The 12,461-nt window shown below is 34.2% G+C and overlaps 1 protein-coding gene and 1 long non-coding RNA gene across 49 annotated transcripts in view; one reads left to right on the top strand and one right to left on the bottom strand.

The window, feature by feature from the left end:
• nrxn2a (neurexin 2a) overlaps nt 1-12,461 on the top strand; it is a 708,141-nt gene that overhangs the window by 340,447 nt on the left and 355,233 nt on the right.
• Nucleotides 4,594-9,682, bottom strand: LOC141380011 (uncharacterized). Its single transcript, XR_012397224.1, has 3 exons — nt 9,187-9,682; nt 6,995-7,119; nt 4,594-6,876 (listed from the first exon to the last, which is right to left on the bottom strand). It is a non-coding gene; the product is annotated as an uncharacterized lncRNA (long non-coding RNA).

Raw genomic sequence — 12,461 nt, 5'->3', positions numbered from 1 at the left:
TTGCGAGATTGCTTTAGTTCCATATGAGAGGCTTTGTTTCTAAATGAACTGTTAAAGAACAACACACACACACACACACACACACACACACATACACACACACACACACACACATCTCACAGAAATCCTATAGAATTCCACCAATCAGACGATGGCTTCAAATCATCTGAGGTGTTTCCAATAATGCGTGCCATATGCATCAGATGCTCAGGAATGGGCGTGACATCTGAGGCCAAGACTGGATATCCATAGACGGGCTTTCATGGAATTGCTGGCGCTTTTTGGTGCCCTGACAGACGATTTGAATTTACTAAGCCTCTTTTATACCAGCAGCGCACCTGTTCATCCTCGTCCGCATGAAAGACTATGGAAGCAGGCTGCAGGTGCGACGAGAAAAACAATCCTTCAAAAGTCATTTCCACGCGATCAACAAAATCCGGTGGGCAGCCACAGAGAGCTGGAGCGGCTTCACTAATGCATGACTCATTCCCTTCCTCAAATACTATGACAAAGGCAGTCAGTCATGTTTTTTTAGCCTGTCCTCTACAACAGTGACTCCAAACCTTTTTTAACTCGTGGCCCACAAAAACCAAATATGTATGTTTTCGCAGCCCACTACAGGTTTTATATATGGTGTGCTAAATGAAATGGTGTGTTGGTTACCTATTCAGACAAAAGACTGTTAATTGTCTTTATTGGGTAAACTGTAAATTATTTGAATAAAGATAGAATTTACAAAAGAGGTCACCAATCCTAGAGAGGCTCAGGCTGACACTTAAGGAAATGGGAAAACCAAATTGAAGGCCTAACATGCATCTTCAACCTACACAAAAAATACTTTCTTAAAGAGCCCATATTTTGCATTATAAAAAGTCATCACTTGATTTTAGCGGTATCCAACAACAGGCTGATACGCATGCAAGGTCAAAAAACACTTTGATTGTTTTATAATATGCATTTATTTTTACCTAATTATCCCAACGACTGCAATATAATTTGTTCAGCGTTTCATTTGTTCCCAAACCCCTCTTCGATGACCCAGTCTGTTGTTATTAGTCGACTTGGGTTCAGCACAAGACAGAGAGAAACGCCCACACCGGCTATGGAGTAGCACAGAGTGAATGTAATAAAGTAATGCAGTTAAACCTCAAGTATTAACAACAACACACATTTAGTATTAACCCACACAGAATTATTTTGACGTACGTGTCTAGAAACAGCTAATATGGAAAGGATCCGGCACTTCATATTTGGCGATGTACCATATCAACGTCGACACATTCAGGCAAAAGATCTGAACCCGACACGATTTATTTGTTCAACTCTGAGTCAACTCTTTTGTTAAAGAATAAGTAGTTTTAAAAACAGGGTACTTTCAGATTTAAAACCTTAGCTGGATGTTTTCATTTACTTAGTGCTGTGTTACACACTGCATAGAAGGCCATTTTCAACAACCCATAATAGCAGCTCTGTAACACATGGTCCTGTTTTCTCGTATCAAATCTTGTCCCTGTTGAATCGGGTTCTGCTAGAGCAGGTCTCTAGGTCAGATGAGTAGACAAAACCATGCATTTAAGAAGAAAAAAAAAATAAGCGAGTTATTAGACCAATTGACAAAGTCGAATACTGAATACATACCGTAGTAACAGTAACTATTTTTTCTTTTCTCAACTGTGATATCAGATTATCGAATTTTGCTAGTGCTGGTCAATGGTTACAAATTTGACTTACAATTAATCACATGCTTTTCTGAGTTTCATCACATTCTTATGTGCAGAATTCAACAATAAATTTAAAATTGCACAGTTTTATGAACAGTTGAAGTCAGAATTATTAGCCCCCCCTCCCTTTGAATTTGTTTTTCTACAAATAATTATCACTTCAACTTTTAAAGTTCTGGTGCAATTACATGCAATAAACTGCAGTAGCTCTTTATATATGTATATGGCAACATTCCCTTTACTTCTGAACAGTTCAAAATATCTTGTAAGTATTAATGTAATGAAAGGAAATGTAAAACCAACGCTTCTTGCCATTGCCAGGGGATTTAGTGATAATTAGTGGATCATTACATCAGTGGTTCCCAGTTTCTGTCCTTGCACCACACTGCTCTCAGATGACCAGCTCGATAGAAGAAAGCTCCATGCATCAGCTGGGTTCAGCATTCCCTACTAACCTGAGTATGGGAAATCTTTACTTCACTTCAAAACATTCATTCTGAAACTTGTATAATATGCTGAGTTCACACCAAAAGCAAAATTGAGTATTTGTTTAAGTCGATTACATTCAAATTTGATGCAAGTGCACGAATATAGGCAAGTATTCTTCTCCTTTAGGTGCGAATACTAACAGAGAATTCACCACAAATGTGTTTTCCGTGTAAATTCAAGTAATTCAACTCTAGCTGAAAATTAGCTTCAAGTGAAAAACATCTTGCGAGTGAGCTAGAGCAAGGGATGCGGTGCTCTGCATTTGGTGTGAACTCAGTGTTAGGTCCGTTACAAATGTATCAATACCAATTGGTTGAAAGTCAGCACTGTGCAACATCCAACCCCTCCTATGAGACTTTTTGTCTGTATGTATCCAGAACCAGCAGCAGACTTAAAATAATAATAACAGCTGCGTTCACATGCAGTAAAATAATTTTCCTTAATTTGAGTTAATTAATTAATACACATGCACTCAAAAAAAAGGATTACTGCTGCTTGTTCAAACTACCTGTTTAAAATGAGTCTAAACAACACATTTTTTGTAAATTCTTTGACAAATTTTTTTGTTTTACCTTCAATCCACTTAAATATTTAAACAATTAAGTTAACAAGCATTTTGTTTGGAACAACATGAAGGAGTTCATCCAATTACCACCTTGCAGAAGCACTCATGCTCTGGATGTTGGCAGCGTAATTAGCAAAACTGCAGTTTGTTGCTTTGCTCAATGAGCAATAACTGTCCTAAAATTAGTTCTGAGATTAGTCTCAATCAACATATGTAACTCAAGAAATATGCTTAAAAATGTCTCTAAGTTTATTTAGTAAAACTTTTCATAAAACTAAGACACTTTGAAATGAACGACATATAATAGACGTACATAATATTATTAAACTTTATTATATTTGCATAATATTATGTATTATGAGCAAATCCTGCCCTCAATTAAATTGAGTCCTTCCAATGAGTTATTTTTTCGAGTGTGCTCTTGCATATATTTACAATGTCCTTTCTATTAATAACAGCTTGCGGTCTCCTTGCAATACCATCATGGCACACTGGGGGGGTCAAAGTCCATAAGTTGAAAACCACTGCACCACAACGCACCCACACATACTGTATACACAAGACCATAAATATATATCATTTTTAATTATTATTATTATTTAATTTTTTATCTAGGAGGGAGATTCTCTCAGACAGCAGACATATGGGGAGAATAATTCTGGTTGACCTCTGTAATTAGCATAGATTATTTAGGAATATCATTAGCACAAATTACTCCTGCTGCCTGTGTGACATCTCGCACATTTCCAATGACTTGTTCCTGAATTCACAGTCAGGAAACATGAGAGCTGCAGACAGTCATCCGATCCTTTCCAGACTGTCCCAAGGAATAACACGAAAAATCCCACCGGAATATCTGGGTTGTGTTGCATATGTCCTGTGTTGTAGTACAGCCTATTCAAGTGGTTGGATCTATGTTTCATACTTTGATTTTCCTGTGAACGGTCACATCCATCACCCAAGGGCTAATTAAATGGCTTGTAATGTGTTACCCGTCCTGGGTTCTTGTCCAAGGACACGGCGGCCGGTCCCTGTGAGTCTTAAGGGATTGCTCTTTCCTTCTTGCTTTGTTCATTCAGGATTCACTCCGTCCCTCCGTACCTTCCATCAGACCCTCCAGCGGTGACCATTAAATTAAATAGATGCTGCACTTTCATGTCTGCTGTTTTGCCTCGCAGCCCTGGACTCTACTTTCACCTTTCTCTGCAAGCATCTGCTCAGCCAACCTTAGATTTTTACATTACTTGTCGTGCCCTGCACATAAATTGGGCCACGTTTCCTTACAGGGGTAATTGTTTTTGTTGGGCAAAACTTTAAACAAAGCTCTTCCTTGTTTCTTCTTTTTTTTTTTTTTTGCTTGAAAATAATTTTTTTTTACATGAAAACTAGTGACTTGGAACTGCGGCTCCTTTATTTTTTCTGGAACCAGCGATATATATATATCTATATATATTCATTTTAACCCTCTACTTCACGCATTATTATTGATCTTTAAAAATGTAACTGTTTTTCTTTTCTTAGAATGGCTTAAATTGAAGTGCTGTAAAAGAAATATGTTGTCACATGGCAGTGACAAAAATCGAGGCTAAATCGAGGCTACGGTGGAAAGAAACCCGAAAAAATGACCTGAGTCACACAGGAATGTTGTGTACCTGGCCATATATCTTATCAGTGAAGAGAAAGCGACACAAATTTAAAATTTCACTGCCTTCCGAGTGACTCGAAGGTCCATTCTGAACGGATAGTAAAAAAAAAGATTTCAGACCATATTTTCCCGTCTTTCGGATGAGACGTTAATACAATGAGAAGTTAAATTTTGTTGTTTGAAAATTTTTTATTGGTGTTGCAGTATAATGAGCTTTAACACAGAACTTATAAATGACACCTTATACATACTTTCCAACAATTTATAAACCAACAGCTTTTATGTATTCCATTATTTTTTGCTGTATATTATTGAAAACAAAAATAATATTTCATTATCATGTGTACAACATACAGTACATATTTCCTCCAGTAAATGCTGAAACAAATAAACAACAACTCTAATATATTCAGTTGTATCAGAATAATGTAGTTATAGCTAACAATGTTTATATTATGCTATATACTATACTATACTATACTATACTATACTATACTATGCCTGTCTTATCTGCCTCTGAGCTAATTTACCTGAACTGTCTTCTTCACTGCTCTTATCAAATGTCCTATCTGCATCATTCTCATGGTCATTAAAACCCATCTTACCCTCACTTTCATCTGTAGGAAGAGCACTTCTGTTCTTTTCTTCTTTCACTTACCATAGAACATGATGGTGCTGGCTAATACACTGTTTCCTGTATTTATATCTAATCAAAAGTATTCCCATTAAACTTTGATTTTATCCATATTGCAAATGCTATTGACATATGACTAATCAACATTGTATTACTAGCACTTAAAATATCACAGCTGACCTTGCTGGCTAGCTAACCCAATGCAATATTGCACACTATTGCACAGTGTTGTCATTTGGCAACACATAAATTTGATCGATTTACAGAAAACTAGTTAGATGAAAACTTTTTTGAGTTGTGAATATGTCATCATAACTTACTGGAGGTGAAGATTTCATTGTGGATCTGACATGAGTTGATCCTTTGCTTTTATTGACGTTTTCATTCGCATTTACCAATTACTATACAATAAACGCCATTCTGACAGAAATCGCACCACAGAAAAACACTGCATGTCATGTGATTTAACCAAAGCACATCATTGGCTAAACTAAGGTCTTCTCTTTCCAACAAAAAAGAATTAGAACGTTAGTCTTAAAGAAACAGTGGCAGGAAAATGAACATAATTATCATGTTGCCATGTGACAACACCATGCGATAGAGGGGTAAACATTCTAAACATATTTACTCTTTCTTTATCAACTTATTTTGTCCTTGCTGAATAGCATTATTTAATTTTCTTTCTTTCAAATTTTAATTCAAGTTGTACTACTGTGTAGGTCAAGAAAAAATACTAACAATGCTGTTATACAGTTCATGACACAGTTACAATTGCCTCATGACAGTCATGTTGATCACAGATTTATGACAAGTTATATAGTATTGGTAACATCAAGTTGTCATAACAAAGGCAGTTTACATAGTATTTGTTTTTGTCAAGCTGTCATAACAAATACATCCCAAGCAATGCCACCTTACATTTAAAATTACATAACTGAGTGAGTGCAAATGTGTCATGTCATGATTATAAACATTTTATGGCAGTATTATGAACAACCCATTCAAGGCAGCCGATTCTAATGTTATCACTAGATTGAATAGGTGTTATCAGTGGTTATCAGCTGATAAATATGGGCCAGTATGGGCCATTAGTTAATCACAAATGGCTGCGGCTGGAAGTTAATGAGAATTATGTAATAAATTTCCCATTAATTGTATTGTATCAGTGTCTACCCCTACCCCAACCCTAACCCAACCGTCACAGTAATGTAAAAACAGATGTGAATCTAGAGTCTGATTAACCATGTGGTTGGATTATAACAGCCTTCTGAGCTTGCCAGTAGGTGCAGATGGCCCCTACTGGCCCATATCTATCAGCTAAAAACCACTGATAAAACCCATTCATTCGAGTGATAACATTTGAAGCAGGTGTAACAAAACATTTATGTGCATACAGTATATGAAATATCCACTAAGTAAGTGCCTTATCATTGAGCTTGCGTTTAAGCTCATGAAAAATCTTACATAAGTAACTTAATTCAGTCCTTTTGCAATGCAATCAATAAATTATATTAGTTTACTTGTGATTGATTACACCAATGGTGTGTTTTTGATCTATTGGTTTTTCAAGTGTCTGTGTGCTGTATTGTGTTACATTGATGCAGACAAATTAGCAGTGTTGGGTGTCTCTTTACAAATGAAGCCATCATGGTGACATTTTCTGAAAGTCAATAGGTTACCAGGGTCAATCGATCCATGCAACCCTCAGATTCCAGCTGGAAGGTTTCTTATATGAATGTAGGTTGTTATCAATTGAACGAGCTCCAGTAAGGAAACGGGATGTGGACTTGACATATGTGGGTCACCAAAAGCGAGACCTGACCTGGAAAGTAAAATCCAATAAGCATGTCAGCAGTGTTTCAAGCAGATGATTGACGTGAGCCAATCCTCATGCTTAATATTGAATATGGATGTTCATGAATGATGAACTGCTTTCTGACCTGTGCTTCGTGAGCTTATGTTGGAGAAGCACTTCTGCCGTGTCAGGATTTTGAGCAGCTTAGACCGGTGAGCTGAGCTGCAGGATCCAACATGATCTTCGGTGGCATGGATTCTGCATTGAAATCTGGGGAGAAAAAGTGTCTCACTGCTTATTGAGAAGTGTAATAAATCATATCGTCTTCCAAAAAGTTCTTTAAGCAGGAACGTGAATGAAAACTCGCACTCAAAAATAATTAAAAATAATAATGATAAATGAATATGAAAATAAGTACAAAATATTATTAAATAATAAGAAGAAAATAATAATGATACAAATACTGTAGTTCAAAATAAATAAATAGTTAAAAATAATAATGATAAATGAATATGAAAATAAGAATAATAATAGATTTAAATAATAATAAGAAAATAATAATGATACAAATACTGTAGTTCAAAGTAAATAAATAAATGACACATTTGTACTTTTGAAGACACAGTTCAATCAAAGTGTACTTTTAGTTTCCTTACTCTCTAACCTTTTGTTTTTCTTAAGTAGAAAAATAATTTTTTTTAAACTGAAAATGTGTTGTTTTTTTTTTTATCTTTAAAAAAATGCGTCAATGACGGAGAGCACTTTAAGTTTAAAAAAAAAAAAAAAAACACGCACAGGCAAAACTAAATGACTCCTAAATACCTATTGCTCATGACAATTCACTGAGGTATTTTATTTTAAACTTTATTACCTTTTTAATCAGCCTTGGATTAAACTGTCCCTTTTAATAATCAACATGCATTATGTTCTGTAGGTTGCTGTAACATCAGTGTCCTGTATTGACATAAGTTAGTAAATAAAAATATTTTTTTTAATTTAATTTAATTTAATTTAATTTAATTTAATTTAATTTAATTTAATTTAATTTAATTTAATTTAATTTAATTTAATTTAATAAAATATATCAATAAAGTGGCCAAACTGATTATGGTTTGGCCTCTTTTAAAAACAGTGTATGGGATAAGTATTGGAGGTCATAATAATAATTTTACAATACATATACAATACATATACATATATACATACTTACTTACATACATACATACAGTTCTGTCTGGTTCTTGAACCTGATTGGCTGATAGCCGTGAAATATTCTGCAATATCAGAACTTCTACGGTCTCCTCACCCTTCTGTATTACTCCACCCACATAGAATGACAGCAGATCAATAAACTCACTAGAGTTTGACACATACTGCAGCCGTTGAACAATATAATGTACTGTTGAGGCTTTTTTAGTTGAGAATGTAGTTGTGTAGATTATAACTATGCATTTTATTTATGAATATAGTGCCTATTTGAAATATTTAGACTTCCGGAGATACAGCGTGCCAGCATCCATTAGCCTGTCATACCAAGCAGAGCAAAGACGGTTGATGTTGTTTATCCACAAGATGGTGACAGAAACTACATAATAAGCCCTTAGAGGAGATTTCACTCAAAATTTCAAACTACAGCTGATTAAATTATTATAAAACTGGTAGGTGCTTGCAGTGCTGTATTTATACACAACAGTAATCTGGTAGTGATTGCATTACTTTGGCTTTGGTTAATTATGTAATATCTCTATTGCAACAGAGAAATGCTGGGAAACCTCTGTAGACTGATGGCAAAATTAAAAACTGCTTTTATTCTAGCTGAAATAAAACAAATAAGACTTTCTCCAGAAGAAAAAAATATTGTCAGACATTCTGTGAAAATTTCCTTATTCTGTTCTAAGCGGGCTAAAAAATCTAAGGGGGCTAATATTTCTGACTTCAATTGTATATATATTTCAAAATACTTATCAATTTCCACATCGACAACAGGAAATGACCTCTAAAGTGCTTTCATGATAGATTTGTCAGGAGTTTTATTTTATAAGCAGCAAAGAGTCAATGTGTTGTTAGCATTACTGATTGGTCCACAGTAGACATCTCACATCAGGCTGTTCTGAACTTGTACAAGAACTTGTTATAACTTCTCATTCCAGAAAATTGTCAGAACAAATTTACCGCTTTTAAAAAGGCCTGTTCACACAGGATCTCTTTACAGTAATTTACATATAATTTTCTGGAATGCAGTTTATGTGCTGTAATGTTGTGTTTTGTACATGAAACTTTTCCAAAACACAAAGTTAAACTTGTGTAAATGTGGCGTCAGAGCAGTTAGCATTTCACCTTGTGTTTATGCACTGGACTGTTGGTCAAGCGTTTCATCCCTCATACCCTCGTGGTCTCCAATCTCTCATCTCTCCTTTCATCCTTCCATCGGTGTCCAGATTTTTACCAGGCCCTCGCCGGCGGTCTTGGCATCCGCTCCCTCAATGTGACACGATGTCAGGCCCCAAGGTGCCGGCTGCCGGTCCGACTCCTGATCGCTTCATTACACAGCAAACAAACCGTGAATGTCTTGTAATTGTAGAGCAGCTCCTGCCAGGCCTAAAAAAAAGCAGAGGCACCATATAATAAGATATTTAGAGGAGACTGAAAGGTCACCCCCTGTCCAGAAGCAGGAAGGGATGGCGTAATTGGAGGTGGAGAAGGACGATGCTCTGCGGTGAAATGTCAACATGCAGGAAAGCAGAGGAAGATTGGTAATCAGCAGCCTTTAGACAAGCGCAGACGGAGACGTCACTGCTCCAGCTGCCGCTTTGGAGGATGTCACTCACTAGCTGACACAGGAGAGTCGACTCTGACAGAATTAGGACAAATTTAAGGCGGGTTTCCAACTGCTCGTTGCGACTGCTTTTAGACGGCTGGCATTGACTAAGACACATAAGCGCTGCAGGAAAGATGGATTCCAACATGTATGTTCAATTCATTCTGGTGTAGGATGTTTGCTACAATATTTGTCACATTCTCACACACTGTAGTCACGTAAGCACATGTTCAGTTTCTCAGTTTTTCATTTTTCTATTGTACTTTCTTTTAACAGTTTATAATGTTTATAATTACATTTATAATAATTTTTTTTTTATAATAATAATAATAGATATTATAATATATTATAAAAATGAAATCATGTTGCATTGATAATTATGTAATAATAATAATAATAATAATAATAATAATAATAATAATAATAATAATAATAATATATGTTGTTCTTAATTTTATTATTATTATTATTATTTTTATTATTATTATTATTATTATTATTATTATTAGTAGTAGTAGTAGTAGCAATAGTAGTAGTAGTAGTAGTAGTAGTAGTAGTAGTAGTAGTAATAATATATGTTGTTCTTAATTTTAAGAATTACTACTACTACTACTAATAATAATAATAATAATAGTAATAATAATAATAATAATAATAATAATAATATTAATAATAATAATAATAATAATATAATACTATATGCGGTTTTTAATTTTATTATTTATTATTATTATTATTTTTAAATAATATTTATTATTAGTATAAATACATTCATTCATTCATTTTCTTTTTGGCTTAGTCCCTTTATTTATCAGGGATCGCCACAGCAAAATGAATCGCCAACTTATCCAGCATATTATACTATTAATAATTATTATAAAAATAATAAACCTAATAATAATAAATGTTGATAATAATAATAATGCTGATAATAAGTAATAATTGGATTATCTTTCATAATATTTGTATTGATATCATGTTATACCTTTTTAATTTATGTTATTTGAATATATTGCATTTCATATTTGACATATGTATGCAAATGTATAAAAAAATATACAATAATAATTCAACCTAATAAAATATGATTAGTCATGTTTCAACTATTGCTACTGTGGATAATATCAATAATGTGTGTGTGTGTGAGAAAGTAAGATAGATAGATAGATAGATAGATAGATAGATAGATAGATAGATAGATAGATAGATAGATAGATAGATAGATAGATAGATAGATAGATAGATAGATAGAATATAATTTTTTTATCATATATTATTTATTATAATTTAAAATTATTTTTATCATATTATGTCACTTTCTACACCTTTATACAGTAACAATCAACTATAATTTAAAAACTAATTATTTACCTGCATCAGATGAAGTGCTCATCCTCTATATTGCATAGAGTCACATCATCACCAGCTCCATTTACTCCACTCCATTTATTTGCTGCAGTTTTCTAACATGAACAATTTAGGGAAATCATTTTTTTGTCACTAACCACCAACAATCACGTTTACACAGATTCCAACGCCTGCTCTGAAATTACGTAATTGTTCAGTTTAAATGCGCATGGATTCTGTGAAATGTTGAATCATCATTGATTATGTGTTATTCTCGAAACTCTGGTGTAGTTGCTGTTGCACTATTACAGCCTGTACTTTTCCCTTACAAGAGATGTTTTGAGTAATTTCCAATGACCTTGGCAGCAGTAATTTATCAAAGGCACTATAACTAAACAAGCAGCTTCGGACAATTCTAATTAACTTTGAATTTACCATTCATGGTTGTTAACACGAGTGAGTAAAACATATATATATATATATATTTTTTATCCTCGGTGAACTATTTCTTTAAAATCTTAGACAAAAGTGTTGTCATTTAGACCATTTTGTTTAATAAAATAACAAAAATGGTTTCAGGTGATACATTTTTTTTATATTTGCACAATACGATGTTAAAGGGCCACGAAACCCCATCGCTGTCTCAGCAGGGTGTTTTCACATCTCTAGTTTGAAAAAAAGTCACGAGTCCAGCTTTGTTTAGGTGGGAGTGTCGAGTGGAGAAAGAGTGAAGGGTTTTCATGAAAAGTTTCATTATGTGCACATGCTGATTTTCACAGCGACAACACAAACACAGACAGAGGGGAAATAGACAGTGACTACATTTACATTGACATAAGTAATCAAATTATTTGCCTTAATCTGAATAGGACAGTAATATGATTAAGGTGTTAACATGAGTTGCTTTTTGAATGTTGCTTTCATGATCCCGTTTTACATGTTATAGCACATAATTCCATTAACATCATTGCATCGTTGCCATGCTATCCACGTTTCCTCCAGAGTTTCAAGTAATTTCAGGTATTTTATTTTTAATTTGTGCACTTTAACTTCAGTTTGGCATGTTCACTTTCATTCAGGAGCATTTCATGCATGCCCCCAGTGACAAACAAGATATTGGATGCGATGAACTGCGCGAAGAGTGTTATTTTAATGGAATTTTTGATACCGCACGCCATATGGGGAAAACCCTCCGCATTTCTTGGTAGATGCAGAAACTCGGTAGATGCAGAGAACAGTGTCAAACAGTTGTGTGTATATAGACTATCCTGTCACAAAATGCATTGAAAATCATACTTGGGAAATCCTATACAACGGTAATAGTTTGATTAAGGTGTTTACATGTTTATTTTCAGAGCAGCCTTTACAGTCCATAATACTGTAGTGATTTTATTGTACTGTAAACTTAGTAATTAAATTATTTTGTGTATGTCTTTAAAAACTGAAA

This window comes from Danio rerio, chromosome 21 (assembly GCF_049306965.1).
Source record: "Danio rerio strain Tuebingen ecotype United States chromosome 21, GRCz12tu, whole genome shotgun sequence".
NCBI classification, from domain to species: Eukaryota; Metazoa; Chordata; class Actinopteri; order Cypriniformes; family Danionidae; genus Danio; species Danio rerio.
This window is presented reverse-complemented; position numbering and strand designations above follow the sequence as displayed.